The sequence below is a fragment of the Acanthopagrus latus genome, chromosome 6 (genome assembly GCF_904848185.1).
Source record: "Acanthopagrus latus isolate v.2019 chromosome 6, fAcaLat1.1, whole genome shotgun sequence".
Lineage (NCBI taxonomy): Eukaryota > Metazoa > Chordata > Actinopteri > Spariformes > Sparidae > Acanthopagrus > Acanthopagrus latus.
The window spans coordinates 17,873,288-17,888,505 of record NC_051044.1 but is presented as its reverse complement, the minus strand read 5'-3'; the positions used below and the strand labels follow the sequence as shown (position 1 = coordinate 17,888,505).

Sequence of the window (15,218 nt, the reverse complement as noted above, 5' to 3'; positions counted from 1 at the left end):
AGTCTGACTGGAGGAAGTGCGTTCATTCTTAGCAGTGGATAGATTAGCTGTTAGGGACGAGTGGTTTCCAGCAATCACTGCCACAGTCAGATCCTGCAGCATTTTGGGTGTGAAAGTGGAGGAGGTGACTGCAAATGTGTTAATGGCATTCTGTGATGACTGTGCGACAGTGGGCTTCTGTGGTAATGTGACAATGACTGCAGCTGAGGTCATTTGGTGGGTAAATGACTGGGGCAGGTTTTTGCTGCAGTCTGTTGGGAAAGCGCGAGAATGATGATGCTGATGATGGCGGTGAGGGAGAGGGATAGTAAAGATGTGTGTGAGTGTGTGTGTGCTTTACTACACCACAGATCATTGGCCTGCGTCACAAGTGATGTGTGGGATGACATCATTTACCTGCTATGAGGACTGTTCACGACCCCTCATGTCCAGTAACATCTGCAGTGACATCTACATTCCAGCACTGACAAACAGGGACAGTCATATTCACTTATTGCCTATAATTATATACAGGCCGCATTAAAGAAGGAAAATTGTTTTTGCTTGTCCCCTCTTAACTAACAGAAATGTTCAAAGATTGGAAAAATCTTATCTTCCGATTACAGAAGAAATTCCTAAACTCGTGGCTGTGTCCTATCCTATCTCAGACCTTCTACACAAAGAAATCCAGAGCACACAGAAATGGCGGCATTGCTAGGTGGCAAAGCACTCAACTCGGTTGCGGGATTCATCCATAATGTACAAATAATGTTAAATAAAGTAAATTTAAAGCTAACAGCAGGCTGACAACAGTGTTAACTTTCAAACAGGCCAATGTCAATGTTAGCTTCTCCAACAGGTTACAAAGAGTGTTAGATTCTCCAACAAGCAAAAATCAGGGTTAGCTTCTTCAAGACTACCCTTTCATTTGACTCGACAACACTAGGACCTAAAGATGGAGTGGTTAAAGGGATATTCCACTATAAGTTTAATCCATGGTCTAACACACCATGACACTGTATAAGACCCCCCGCCCACAATAACAATACACTGAAGTTTATGCCTCCACCAATAAAATGCCATCACAAAGCCACTCTTAGCCACAAATAATGCACAGAACACCACCAAACTTCAGCAACAATACAAATAGGGTCCCAGCACATAGTTCGAGGCATCAAACATCTGCTAGCTTTGCCAGATTTCTACTGAAAAGAGAACACAGCTCACCACTCATCTGCAGCAGCGTACTTGTTGTGGGGAAGCCCTGACAATTCAATTACAGAGTGCAGTAGAGTTCCGCAGCTCAAGGATGAAAATGCAAGATTATTACTCCATGGAAATGCAATCAAAGTTCATGTGTCTTGCCTACCAGTTTGGAGAGCGGACAGGGAAAAGAACGGAATTGAGCTTTCTAGCTGCTCTCGGTAATCGACTCGCATTGCTTCCTCACAACAAGCACGCTGCTGCAGGAGGGTGGTGAGCTGTGTTTCGCAGTGAGTGTACTTTGTGAATACTACAGCTTAAAGCTGAGTTAGTGTTTAAGGGGATACAGAGTAACATAAAACCAACTCAAAATTGGATTGGAAATGTTGGCATAATGACTTGGCATCAGGCCCAGCTTGTATTGTATCAGGGAATGAGGTGCTGGCCAACACTACGGATGAGTAGAGCATTGGCAGCAGGTTGATATAACATTATTAAGCATGTTTGACATATATGAGAGTCATCCAGGGTAACGGCACCAGCACCAGCATGGATGTGTGTGAGAAAAGGCTCAGCCAATCCTCCGTTAATCCCTCTATCATTCGTTGCTCTCTTTCTGTCACCTTCTGATGCCAAAGGAAACTAGACCCAGTGAGCCTTAGTGACAGAGGGTTTTATGGGAATCCCGAGGGTCCTGGGACCTGGGCCAGAGTAAGCCACCGCCACAGGGGCAACTCATCTGTCCTTGTATGCACAAGCTAAGAGACACTGCCAAGAACAAACCAAAAGAAAGGAGGAGGAAGGTCTGGAGAGGTTGTGGTTACTTAACTGACTGATATATTGGTTGGTCAATATTGGCTGATCAGTGAGATATCACATTGGCCTATATGTTGTCTGATGTGCACTTCTAGAAAGATTTTTAAGAAAATTAAAATGCAGAAGGAGAGGTTGGGATAACATAGAATCATTAAATTCCCAATAATATTAACTTAACGAATATCGAAAAATAATCCCCTAAGATTGTTAATGGCATCGGCTCCAAAAATCAAGTATCAGTTGGGCTCTAGCTGTACCGTTAAAGGCTTATATAACAGTTTATTAAAAAAATAATTTACATGGAAAAAGAGAGCATCCTTCTATAAGCCCCTCCCTTAAACACATCCTCAACCTAACCTCTGCCATGAAAAATGAAGAGTATCCCATCCTCGAACCAGCTCCATAGGAATGTATCTTCAGCCTCCAGAAGTTTCAGCCTGTCTGACTCAGTTTGTCCCATGGAATAATCCCGGGGGTTGCATAACACTGACCCCAGAGCCCACTATCACGACTACCAGCGGTAAATCACAGAGATCAAGAAAAGGGATCAGACAAAAGGAGCACAGACAGAACAATGAAGAGACAGGACGAAATAGAAGGGATGTAAAGCGGTTTGACTGGCAGGCGGCAAAGGGCATTTGGCCCTCTCCTCTGAGAACACAGACTGGGTGAGAGCTCTGTGGCGGCAGACGGAGGGCACTGCCAGAAAAGAGGATGGTTTACACTGTGAAAACAAATGTCAACACAAACTCCAAAATGTTCGCGATGTCCATTTGCCCTGTGGTGTCAGGAACATAAGAAGTGGCACGGCTCCAGGAGACGAGTAAAGTGAAGAGTTAATAATGCCAGCAGGAGCTGCGCTGGTATGATATAATGACACGATGAGAAGTCAGGAGATTTCCTAACCTAATCCATCCTTCCCCACCTATTCTCTCCGATGGGGCAGTCTTCAGTGCTCAATGTTCTGCCAGAAAAAGAGCTGGGAACTAGGGCAAGCCTCCCTGAGTAAAAGGTGAAGTATCAGAGAAAGTTTGAAGCGGAAAAAATGAAAAGGAGCAACCCAGAAATCTTCCTAGGCCTTGCAACATGGAGGGAGGGATGGTGGAGGTAACCCTCAGAGACAAAGCTAAAAACAGCCCGGCCGTTTTTTTGTTGGAGAGAAAGGGAGGTAAATCACAGCCTGTGCCAGAACATAAGAGGACACATTTGCTGTTAATGAGAACAGCTTAAATATAGCCAGAGAGGAATGGAGAGTTGAGGCAGAAGCCACATGAGTTTGCAATAACTTTGCTCATTACATTTCTTATAAGATTTTCCACCCTTGCCCCCATGGAAGATACCCGATATCCCAAGTCAATGCACACACACGAACACCTTTGCACTGATGCAAACACTGTGGATGCAAGAAGCAATCCTCCACAGGGATATTACATAATGTCTGCAAGGGTTTCCTGATCATTAGGGCAACCATCTGAAGGAAGAGAGGTGGGTGATCTGATGATTTAAGATTGTGATCGGTCATGAAGGCATTCACAATCTGCTTTTCAGGTATAAATGTCCTCTTACTTCTGTTTCCAGACTTTACAAAAACTCACTGACAACAGATCAATGCTTTGTGAACAAACCAGTAGAAGGATGTAACCAAGGATTTGGCTATGCCTTTGGGACAAATTACTTCATGTACAACGTAAGTTATAGCTCGCAACAAGAGAAATGAGGAGATATGAGACACCCATCTTTAATACAATGATGTGTTTTAATCATGAAAATCATAGAGAAAGGCTATTTCAAGTCTGGCTGAAGTCTACCAAGCTTTTTAACAGCTATTTACTTTGTGGGCCATGATTGAGATAAAATTGATCATGACATTATTTTTTTGCCATATTTTCTGCCCCTCAGAACAAATATAAGAAAACAGTCAATGGGACACTTCGTTGTGTTGTTTTTTCCATAGTGAAATGCTGGCATACTCATACAGAAGTGTTTTTTCAGACGGTCGAACACCTCAAACCACCTCCACCAACACCTTTCCAACATCTGAATTGGAGGAGATGCATCTGACAATTTCTTTAACTTGTCATAATTGCCAATCTGATGTCAATGCAACCAGGAGGTGAGAAATCAAAGCAGGGTTTAAACTCTCTCCTCTCAAGTCTCAATTATTTCTCTCACATATTGACCAAATGAGTCCAGCTCTATATATGCCATCCAGGACTTTTCTGAAAATACAGCGCGACCATCTGGAACAGCGATCAACTCTTTTGGCCTTCTGACATGGTTGACATAGTTCTGTCAAGTGTTCCCTAGTTTGAAGACAGAGAAGTCAGCAAAAGTTTCTGTTTTTACACATGCGTACAAATGTCTCCATCTCCTCTTTCCAATCGTTACGTCTGTGTCTCTTCCTCCTTCATTCCCTCCATGCCACACCTTCCCCCCAAAGAGCAAACTCAGACCCGCAGAGGCCAACAGGGCATTCCCTCGATGCTGTGTTACGCAAGATGGAGGTGAAAAGTGAGATGTCAGATGTCAGATATCCTGTCACCAGCCAAAGTCAACACCAAACTTCTCCTTACTTTCAAGAACCTCAAAAACATTTTGTGTGTTGCATTTATTCACTCAGTCTATTAAATTGCACGAGTTTGATATGTGCACATCTATGACGTGCTGATGCCTTTGCAGGCTTTTTTTTTTTTTCATTTCGCTTGTTTGCATGGACAGCTCTTTCTAGGTGCCATTCATCGCCTGTGGCGAGCCGGCGCGTCAGCCAAGCTCAGCTGGAGCTCCTGAAAGGATCCCCGCAAGGAGCAAACGTAAGCACAAGCAAAGGGTCAGCAACACTGTTGACATGAGCTGTACATAGATCATTTGCTTACATAAGATTCAGGGAAACTGATCCTTGTCTGCGTGGTAGAGCAGAAAACTCCCAGCAAACACAGTGAGGGAGCCATTGATTCTATACAGAGTTACAGGCTCAGGGAAGAAGAATGAGGACAGAGCTCTGCAGGGGATGAGTAATATCTATTCTCTGTACTATGGAGGCTGAAAGTTTCTTTGAATGGGATAATTATGTAAAATATTATACGAGGCTGTCTACTGCTGTAACACATGAAGATAATGATAACAAACTGGCCAAGATTAAAGTGAGCAATAAAAGCTATAATGGTGAACCTGTTGTATTTAAGTGGCACAGGCAGGAGCTTCTTAAGAGTCCATTCGATTTCCACCTGTGATGTACTGGGTGCTGATTGATCCCAGGACCTCTGTCACAGGGCATCTACCTCCTCCTCTTCAAAGTGAGCTCTTTAACAACGGTAGGTGGGTTCAGGGACCTGCGCCCAGGAAGAATCTTTGTGTCTTGGTACGTTACACTAATTTCTTCTGTGCCGGCCAATACATCAAGGGACATCACGGCTAAATTTGTGTTTCTGAGGGATATAACCTAAAATATTATCATATATGTGTTTTTAAATATAAAAAAAATTAGCAGAAAATTAAGATTTTTTTCCCTGGCCCTTATGGATGTTGACTCCATGGCTATAGCCTTGGTCACTCTGGCATGCAGTGCGACGATCGTCAGATGAAACAGGTCATGTAGCTGTGGACAACGTGGGGAAATGACACAGACTTTCTTTGCACAATTTAAATCAGACAAGTGGGGAAAAAAATAACTATAAATGTGATAAAGGTGTATACTCATCAGTGCAGATGACTTCCAGTACTGTTTTCACCACTGCTCTACTTTAGCAAGAGCCTCAACTAGAAGTCATTGTGACCATGAACAAGGCAGACTCTTTTCCTCTGTTCTCTGTTTACATGTGAAATCTCCTTGTGGACTCCAACAATGGTAATACTCACTTTGCAGTTTGTATAATTGTGCAGATTTTGCAAATGCTATGTTGCTTATAGCTGTCCATGTGAAGCGAATAGCTAAAAACATGTTAACATCAAACTTCAAAATCACAGCTGGATTCATGCAGCACAAAAGCTTCTCAGACTGCTACATTAGCTGCAGTGCTGCAGGTGTTACATGAGAGCGTGTGTCGGGACTCCTCAGGGCCCGAGCGCTTCACTTATTCATCCGAACCTCTTCACCTTGTGTTCTGAGATGCAGGGATGTGGTAATCTAACACCAGGCAACCTCTGATGTGTGATGGCTCAATGGATCCAGCAGGCCACTCAACACCACCGAGCGCCTCATACGATCAGTGAGCCCGTGTACTACTGTCTGCAGAGAAAGATAGAATGAGTTCAGAGAGATAATAATACCGGCCCGGTAGACTTGTTTTGAGGTTCCCAAGAGAAATAGTAAGAATAGAGTGAAATGATCTCATCTCACTCTGACCTCAGTTATGTTTCAACACGTGCAGTGGATGAGAGGACAATTACCCAGATAACTGGGGCGTTACTGATGTCAATTAGTGATCTCAGCAGAGGGTAGTCATTTTAAAAGAAAATGGATCAAGATCTAGCCCTCAGTCAAAATGCTAATGGAAGAAACTGGCACAGGAATTTTAAAGGCAGGAGTGTTTTGCCAACAGATATCTGTGAATGGGGCAAAGATTTTGTTGTCGGAAGTGTTCTGGTGACTGGTTTTAGATAGAGTTCTTCAATTGACCAATCACATTTGCGTGGGCTTCGGTTTCAGGCAGGTAAACAGTCCATGTGAAGGGCAAAACCCAGCTGCCACCAGATGTCAGTAGGATATTGGACTCTGACGTTGGACAGACGTTAAATTTGAGTTAGAAAGCAAATTTGCATTTTCACATACCACACAACTAATGGCTGTATTCTAAGTCACACTGACGTTTGCATGCCCAAAATTCACACAAACTGGTTACATGTGAAACTATCCAGTCATCTACGTCTCTCAATGTTGCTAATCAGACCGTAAACTATGACTGGCACGTGCCAGAAGAAGTCTTGGCCCAGATATCCTCTGGCTACCCTGAAATACCTGAAACATTGGTTGTTGCAACCGGAAGCTAAATCATCATCAGACCATAGTCAATGGTAGATTGAAGTTTAATCAGAAGCTGCATTACCATCTACGGCTGCAGCTCTCTGACCTCTCAGCCAACTCTCCCTCGCTGAAGGAACTGTCTGATCTGTGTAAACAGTGGGCAGGGCCGGTGAATATATGACATTAGGTCTACATAAACACGCGTGAGGCGGAGTATGATTGGTAGGCTTGCAAAGATGTGGTTGCTTCACCTGGTGTTTATGAAACCTCATACCTGCTGAGCTGACAGTCCAACCACACTTAATGTCACCAGTGACTCCCTGTTGGCCACAGGTGTTTAACAGATGACACCTCTGTCTCGATGATGATTCCCTGAAACATCAGAGTTGGAGTATCATTGAGCTTTGGCTGGACCAGCTTCCCTATCATCAGAGGACTTACAGGAATCGTCAACCGTTTATCTATCTCCTGTCAAATAATACGCAGCACTGTGAGGGCTTTGGAAATCATTTTCTTTTTGCTGGAGTCAGTGCTGAGTAATTGTCAGCCAACACCCTTGTTGTGCACTCCTGATCTGAGGACGGTTTCGTAAAGAACACTTTGGTCCAGCAGTCACAGTGATGGTAACCCCCCAGCATATTGCAGCAGCCCCTCATGCCAGCACCTCTTTCACAGGTCATTCCCAGGCTATAAATAAAGGCTCCAGCCCACTGGTCAATGGGAATTCTTAGCCTCATATAGAAGGCCTAGTACGGCAAGCCCTTCTCAGCAGTCTGTACCACTGTGGCATGTGCCTCAATGGATTGTATTTCAAATGCTGTCCATCAGCAACTGGAAAAATAAGAGAGCAGAGACATGCCGATAAATGTTTTCTACCAAAGCACATCTCTTTATCTGTACAGTCTTTTTTCATGACACACTGACAGTGGATCAGCTGCTAGATTTCGAACCAAATTGCCTGGCATCTTCCCAGCTTTCTAGGGGTGTTACATGTCGCTCCTATGCTTTGTGATACATAATAATATGCTTTGCATATGATACTATACAAGATGGACATTTATCATTCTCAAAATGAATCATGTCTAGACCGAAAAAATGCAAAACTTTTTTATGCACTGTCTACAAACATTACGGACGACAGAAGCTCCAGAGTCCTTTGATTTAAGTGGTCTTCAGTCAGTCTGCTGATTATGATTATTAATCCAAAATTTAGCTAGTACAATGTATATCCTGATAACACTGGGGGAAATTGGAGGTAATATTTTACACTTTGTGTTTTATGCTGCGATGACAACAGGAGAATAGGAGCTGCAGCTCTACTCCAAACAAACCTTTACTACACCTTTCACTTCATTGTTTGTTGCTGAAAGGAAACATTTGATCTAATCTGTGATAGCAATCCGAACTTCCTGCTGTTTTCAACATCAATTACATTCTTGGGCACCTTTCCAAAGGCAAAGGTCTAACACTGAGGTGATGGAAAGAAAGGCACTCTTTTGAAAACTAAACCAAAACTAGTTAATTCAAGGGAAATGAAAGGGAAAGCAGAATGAGAGGATAAACTTGATTTTGATTGTTTTGCCCTGATTTGCACTGTTCTGCATACAGACAACAGATTTGTCTTTCATTTTTGTGTCTGTCTGGATAACAGAAGAAAATGGCTGGAAGAACACCAAGCGCTCCCATGCCACCCCCCTGTCTTCTCATCTACTGCATATATGTGAAAGAAACAAATGTTTTAACAATGGACCAACTTTACCCGTTGCTAGATTTCACGGCCCTGGAGAACGTGACAATATTGGCTCAAGTCCTTTTGGTTTTTAAAATAAACCAAATGGATTTCTTCCACCATAGTGTGAAAGAAGATTCTGGTCTCAATCAAATGGTTAAGTAACAATGAACTTATGAAAGATTTGGCACCATTTCTTATCAGGGAAAAGTGCACCAAATTACAGCTCAACTCATGAAGTGAGGAGATATATTTGAGGGTCAAAATCAACCTGTTGCTGATATTTAGCATATAATGTAATAAGTCAGACTTTACTGTCTAACATGGAGTATATTCTCACTAGTGGACACGTATAACTCAAACAAACAAGCTTTTTGTTCTGCAGATCAAGCAGCTAAAGAAACTATGAGATAACATGTCTGATCATCATGATTTTCCAAGACAGAAAGCAGATTCCAATCAGTGAGAAGTTATTCCAAGTGATTTCAAGCTTTTGTAATGTTAACAGTGGTGTAAGGCAGTAAAAACATAGACAAATATGAGGTGAGCAGTTGGATTTCATATACTCAACGTGTACAAAAAAATCGGTACTTGCAATGGCACCTACTTCTTTTGTACCTGTTTTGTCTAAAGATTAGGTGAGAGTAGGTTGGTTTTAAACTGACTGACTGAAAAAAGTTAAATGTAGTCATGTCTCGCCAAGTTCCAAAATGGCTAATAATCACATGCACCTAGCCTGGATAGATAACCCCATTAGGCAGGCCTTCAGTCTGTGTTACCTGTCTTTTGTTCATTCATGTGGTTTTCCATGTGAGATATCAACGTTCCTAATGACTTGTTTACCTGACGTTCAAACAAAAGAATAAACTTAGAATACACTCAACTCATCTTTAAGTGAGGAAACACGCAGAAAACAGTCAAAATTTCAAAAAACACCAGAGCCATTTGAAACCATAAATCACATTTTCATATAACCAAATTGTATTTTAAATGTTGCTGAAATGTGTAGCACTTTGTGCTATGCATTTTCAACATTTCCTTAAAAAACATGACACCTACTCACTAAGTAAAAGTTAACAAATGCCATTTAATGAAGTCAATGTTCAGTGAGACAAAAAAAACTTTAGTATTAGTAACAAATGCTTGTTTTTTTATAAAACAAAATTTGACTAGGAAGAGAGGACATTTCAGTGCAAGCCACGTAAATTTTTAATGTGTATAAGTAATAAGTTGAACTGACTACTGTTTCTGGTGCTGACTAGCAAAGGTCAGAACATTTAATTGGCTAATCACACAAATCTCAAATTGTATCATGGCACAGTAGTGGACTGTAAGCCGACTGGGACAGGTAGGACTGAAACAGGTAGACAGGCCATATTCTCTCCTGACATCAGCAAATCACACTGGTCTTTGTGTACTTGGCACCAGGCCTGTAACTAATAGAGGGACCACAGTCTGCACTCAGTGAAGGCACGTTTGAAAGCAACAGTATCTGTCTATGGTTCGTTTTGTGCGCCTGTCTCTCACTTTCCCTGACTTCAGTTCATGAGTTACTCTGAGGGCGCCGGTCATCCTGTTTCCTGCCAGGGTTCAATGGCCATGTGTGACTTCTTTAGACGTGCACACTGAAGGCAACTGAAGGTTGCAGAAGTGTGAGCTGAGGTCTGAATAGAGGAAGTGCACTGGGGAGTGGGCTGGGTAAATACAGGAAGTTGGCCAAGTATGAGTATCTGTACGGCAAAACAAAGCACTCATCCTGTTCTTTGTGGGAATCGCTGACACACAAACGCAATGTAACTGCTGAGCCTAGGACATCTGAGTCGTCTCATGTCTTAATCATAACAATTAACAATCAACTGTATTCAGTTAAGGTGCTGCAGTTCTAGAGCCTGGTAAATGTTTGCATGCTGGGTCATGCTTGTTGGTTCTAAATACTGAGAAGTTGAGGGAGTGGTCAGGCGAACGTGCAAATGTAGGTGAATGGCCGGCACCCATCGAGGAGAAATTTGCATCAAAGTTCAGCAAAGGTGAACTCCACAGGGAGCTAGGACGCAAATTTGCTGACGTGCTTCTTTTATTTCAAGCAAATGTGACCACAGACACGTGTGGCTGAGCCATCATTAACATAATGAGGGGTCTTACCTGCTACGACAAGTCAAAGTGGCTGCTGTCACTCATTCAGTGCTGCCAATAAACACTCTGCGAAAGTAAATTCAGATTTCAGACACTGACAAGCATTGTGTCACAAGATTTACATCTATAAAATATGCAGCATTGTATTGTGGATTATGGTATGGTTGTTTTTGTGTTTTGGAGGCAACATGAAGACAGTCACAGTCTCCAGTTGCTCAGGCATACATTTGAAGAAAAAACTAAACAATTTAAACTTTATAAGACAATAGATTATTAAGCCCTACAAATGATACAAGACAACAAATCATTATCGAATAACACACACACACACACACACACACACACACACACACACACACACACACACACACACACACACAAACATGAACACACAGTTGTTTCAGAATCTCTGCCTGATCAAAGAGTGTCAAAGTCATGTGAAACAAGTGAGTTGTATCTGAATCATAAATCCTGCCTAACTCACAAGACAACTTTTAAATCCGGACTAAATCCAGGTAATGTAGCCCACATGTCTTCATCCCAAAATGTCAGTGCAACAGTCAAAAAATGATATGTTACAATACCGCAGGACATGCATTTCCTCTTCTTTTTTTTTTTTTTTTACATTTTGTTCGACTGTGCAAGAACATGTTTTGGGAAAATTGCCAGACTTTCGCAACCACTGCCTTGGACCATGTGGTCGCCGTCTGTTACATAATACCACCGCAGCTGAACTTTTGGATTTATACTTTGACAACCTGCAAAATGCTCACAATGTTTGTATGTAATGTACTCCCCTTCTAAACATTTTTTTACTACATACTATGAACATGTTTCTTGAAACATATTTATTTTGCTGAGTTATGAATTTTATAATTTTCCTTTTTATCTTCTGTGGAAAAACCCAGCAAACAGTGTTAAATATAGACCAATAGATGTACTTAAATAACTTTGGCTTATCAAAGGCATGTTCAGACACACACTCTGCTGTCTGCTTCAAGAACCCATCCTGACACACACTAAATAAACATGTCACGTGTCAAATTCAGGGTTCAACGGGTTCAGCTTACTGGGAAAGGTGTGTGTATAAATAAACTTAGGAGTGGCATTTTAACATGTGGACTGTCAAAGGCAAAGAAACAGTGATAAAATACTAAAAGAGGAGTGAAGATGAATGTACAGAAGTCAAAAAACACAGATGCACGTGGTGGAAGGGCACGTCCTCTGTAGTGCTTAGGTCGTGATTAAAGTTGGGAAGAGTTGAAAAAATTACTTTGTTACTTCGATGAGTTTGCAAGATTTATAAGGCTCATAAAACCACAACAAAGCTATGGTGTAAAATCAATACTTATGCTGTATTGAGAGAGCAAGAGAACTGCTGTAGAGAAAGTGCCAAGAGAGGTATTGAGTGTCAGATTGCTGCTGATCAGGTCGTTAGAAATGTGTGTGAATTGAGGGATATGATAGCAAGTTAAATAATACACAGTCTGATCTTGGCTTTTATATAGATATTTGAGCTCTGTATACACTTACACTATTTCACACACCTGGGGACAACCACAGCTATTTTCATATAAATCCATTTTGAACCAGAAACGGCTCCAACAGTGGACAAAACTCTATTAGACTTAGAATTTTGATTTGCATAAAACTGTTGGGATTATGGTACCGAATAAGTTGATGGCACAACAAAGTAAGAGGCTGCATTGGCGTGGGCAAGTCACTGCAGAGCAGAAGACAAAATTTAGATCAGGGCGTCCCATTTTGAGGGTCATTAAATATCATGACACAGCAGGTTTCGTCTTTTGAGGTGGGATTGTACAGTTCTGGAAATATCACAGGAGAAGCAATTGAAAATAACACTGCAATAGACTTCATCACAATACTCAAAATGAATATCAATATTTTGAAATCTCTTCTAAAGGACTTCATAAATGCTACGACTACATGCAAAATTAAGTATCATTACATTTCTACAATATACCATAACAATATTGTAGGGATTACAATTAACCAAAGTGGGACCAAAGTGGGACCAAAGTGGGACCAAAGTGGGACCCTTGAACCCAAGCCAGGCAGAGTGTGAATTCAGCACATTCAGTGGGAACCATTCTGCATTTTAAGAATACAGTTCAAGCTTGCTTTTGGCCCAGATCCCACCAATAAGTTTCAGTCTTGGCCCTTGAAGGGAAAAAGTTTTGGCACTCCTACTTTAAAACCAGGAAGAGCCAACAATTATTCTATATCATGACATAACAATATCCAAAATCGTAGAGGATATCTATTCTCATATCCTGATGACAATTTAATAGCCAAGTTGCACTATTCTCCTCTTTGCCACAAATCTCTGTGACACCACACTCAGTTCTCCTAGTGCATTGTTTTCAACAAACGGAGAAACTCCAGCGTGGGTGCTGAAAAATGCCTGAAAATGCTGAAAATCCAGTGATGTCACAAGGGTTAAATACCATATCAGTCAGTGGTGGCCTTAAAGATAGAGAAGCAAGTTTATGACCAGAGGGTTGCTGATACAATCTCTTGGACAGACAGCGAGGGACAGTTAATACCCCTCCCTCATTACCACTTTCAGTGGAGCTGAAGCTCAGTGTTCAGTAGCTCAGACTGTGGTTTCACTGAGCTGCTTCCAGGTATGATGTCCAACTGTGCTAATCTTGGAAAAGAGAGCATTGAACTCAGTTAGACTTCTCAGAATAAAGGTTGCATATTGGGGTCAAATGGGAGTAAGCTCGATAATATAAAGATATAAGTATGTAAACCCATTTTGATTACCTTGTTGTTTAATACAGATAATTTGCCAAAAACCATTAAACTAGTGATGTCTGTGATGTTTATATGTATAAGCATTATGGAACCAGGCAATACCACAGAATTTCTGGCCTAAATTAATTTGCAATGATCGTCCCTAGATGGGTCTTTATCAAACACAGACGTGACAGCACAGAACACATGCCACAGTCCCGTCTCGAAGGTCAAACATATGATGTTCAGTACATGTTTTCAAATCTACGCATATTTAAAATAACTCCAAGAACAAATAAAGATTGCTTGGAACAACAGTAAAAATGTAACAGTCAAGTAAATCCAATTGCACATTTTCACAGTCAGAAGGTGTTGTTGGATAAAATATATATTATGCACCTTTTGTTGTCCATTCACGCGTATTAAAAGCACGTCAATCCCCATGAAACATAATATTTAGCTTCAAGTAACAGCTGCATTTGCCTTTTAAATAGCAATGACCTGTTCAAACTTCCTATGAACTGCAGACTTGGTTGTTTTTCATCTTCAATGAGAAGCGCTACTGTTATGATTTATAGGACAACATCGCCCCCTGGTGACAGTCCATGGCAACTGGTTCCCTTTTAATTTCATGTGCACACCTGACTCTTTGCTTGCTATGTATAAATGTGTGCTTGTGATATCAGACAAACTTTTACACGCTGATCACAAGGAAATTAACTATAAACTATTAACTATAAATCCAAATATCTGACAGAGGAGTAGAATAAGTAGAGGTACGAGGGACTTTTACATTACTTTAGTGAGTATTTCCTGCTTTATACTAAACATGTCAGAAGACCATGTTGTAGTTTTCGCTTCACTATTACTGGAATAGCTTACTTAGCTTTGTTATTTGATAAAGAAACATGGTGAATACGTGTGACACTTTAACCTTTTAAAATAATTGACACCAAATAGACTTGCAACACCAATAAAAAACGTTATGTTAAAAGCATATAGTTTAGTTTAACTTTACCTTAACTCGACCACAGCACTCTTGAAAAACACCACTTATCTTCTCAAATATTAGCTTATTACAATTGCTGCACGTTTGAGCTAGGTAAAAAATTAAGACATGGGATTTTTATGTGCATGTGTCTGTAAATGTTTATTTATCGTCGTATAATATGTTCTGGTGGAGTGGTAACATGTAACTTCAAACCAAAGGATCCAACATACCACTGTTGTGCTAATTAGCAATGTAGCATGGTCACCATGTCTTCACAGAAAAAATGAAAAGGATTATCCATCGCTGCCGAAACCCGGGATCGAACCAGGGACCTTTAGATCTTCAGTCTAACGCTCTCCCAACTGAGCTATTTCGGCGCCTATGAAAGTGACCACTCAACCATTCCATGATCCTAAGTACCGACATATAAACGGCTACTTACCGATTGTCCCAACTTTCTTGTAAAGATGTGATGTCTCCCGGGTGCTAATAGTAACCGAACCAACCGTGGTGGTACCTAATGTAGTGTTAGCTGTTAGCAAACATTAGCTACACAGCTCTGGTCACGGATCCTCTTGAGCACAGCGGCGAGAGGACAAAAATTTCTAAGCGTGACTTTTGAAGAGAAACAACGATATCGGTATGCG

The 15,218-nt window shown here is 41.3% G+C and overlaps 1 long non-coding RNA gene and 1 other non-coding gene across 2 annotated transcripts; both read right to left on the bottom strand.

Moving 5' to 3' along the window:
• Positions 1-9,874: 9,874 nt before the first annotated feature.
• Positions 9,875-15,150, bottom strand: LOC119020900. Its single transcript, XR_005075440.1, has 3 exons — positions 15,014-15,150; positions 10,830-10,886; positions 9,875-10,381 (listed from the first exon to the last, which is right to left on the bottom strand). It is a non-coding gene; the product is annotated as an uncharacterized LOC119020900 (long non-coding RNA).
• On the bottom strand, positions 14,876-14,948 carry trnaf-gaa. Its single transcript has one exon. It is a non-coding gene; the product is annotated as a tRNA-Phe (tRNA).
• Positions 15,151-15,218: the final 68 nt, after the last annotated feature.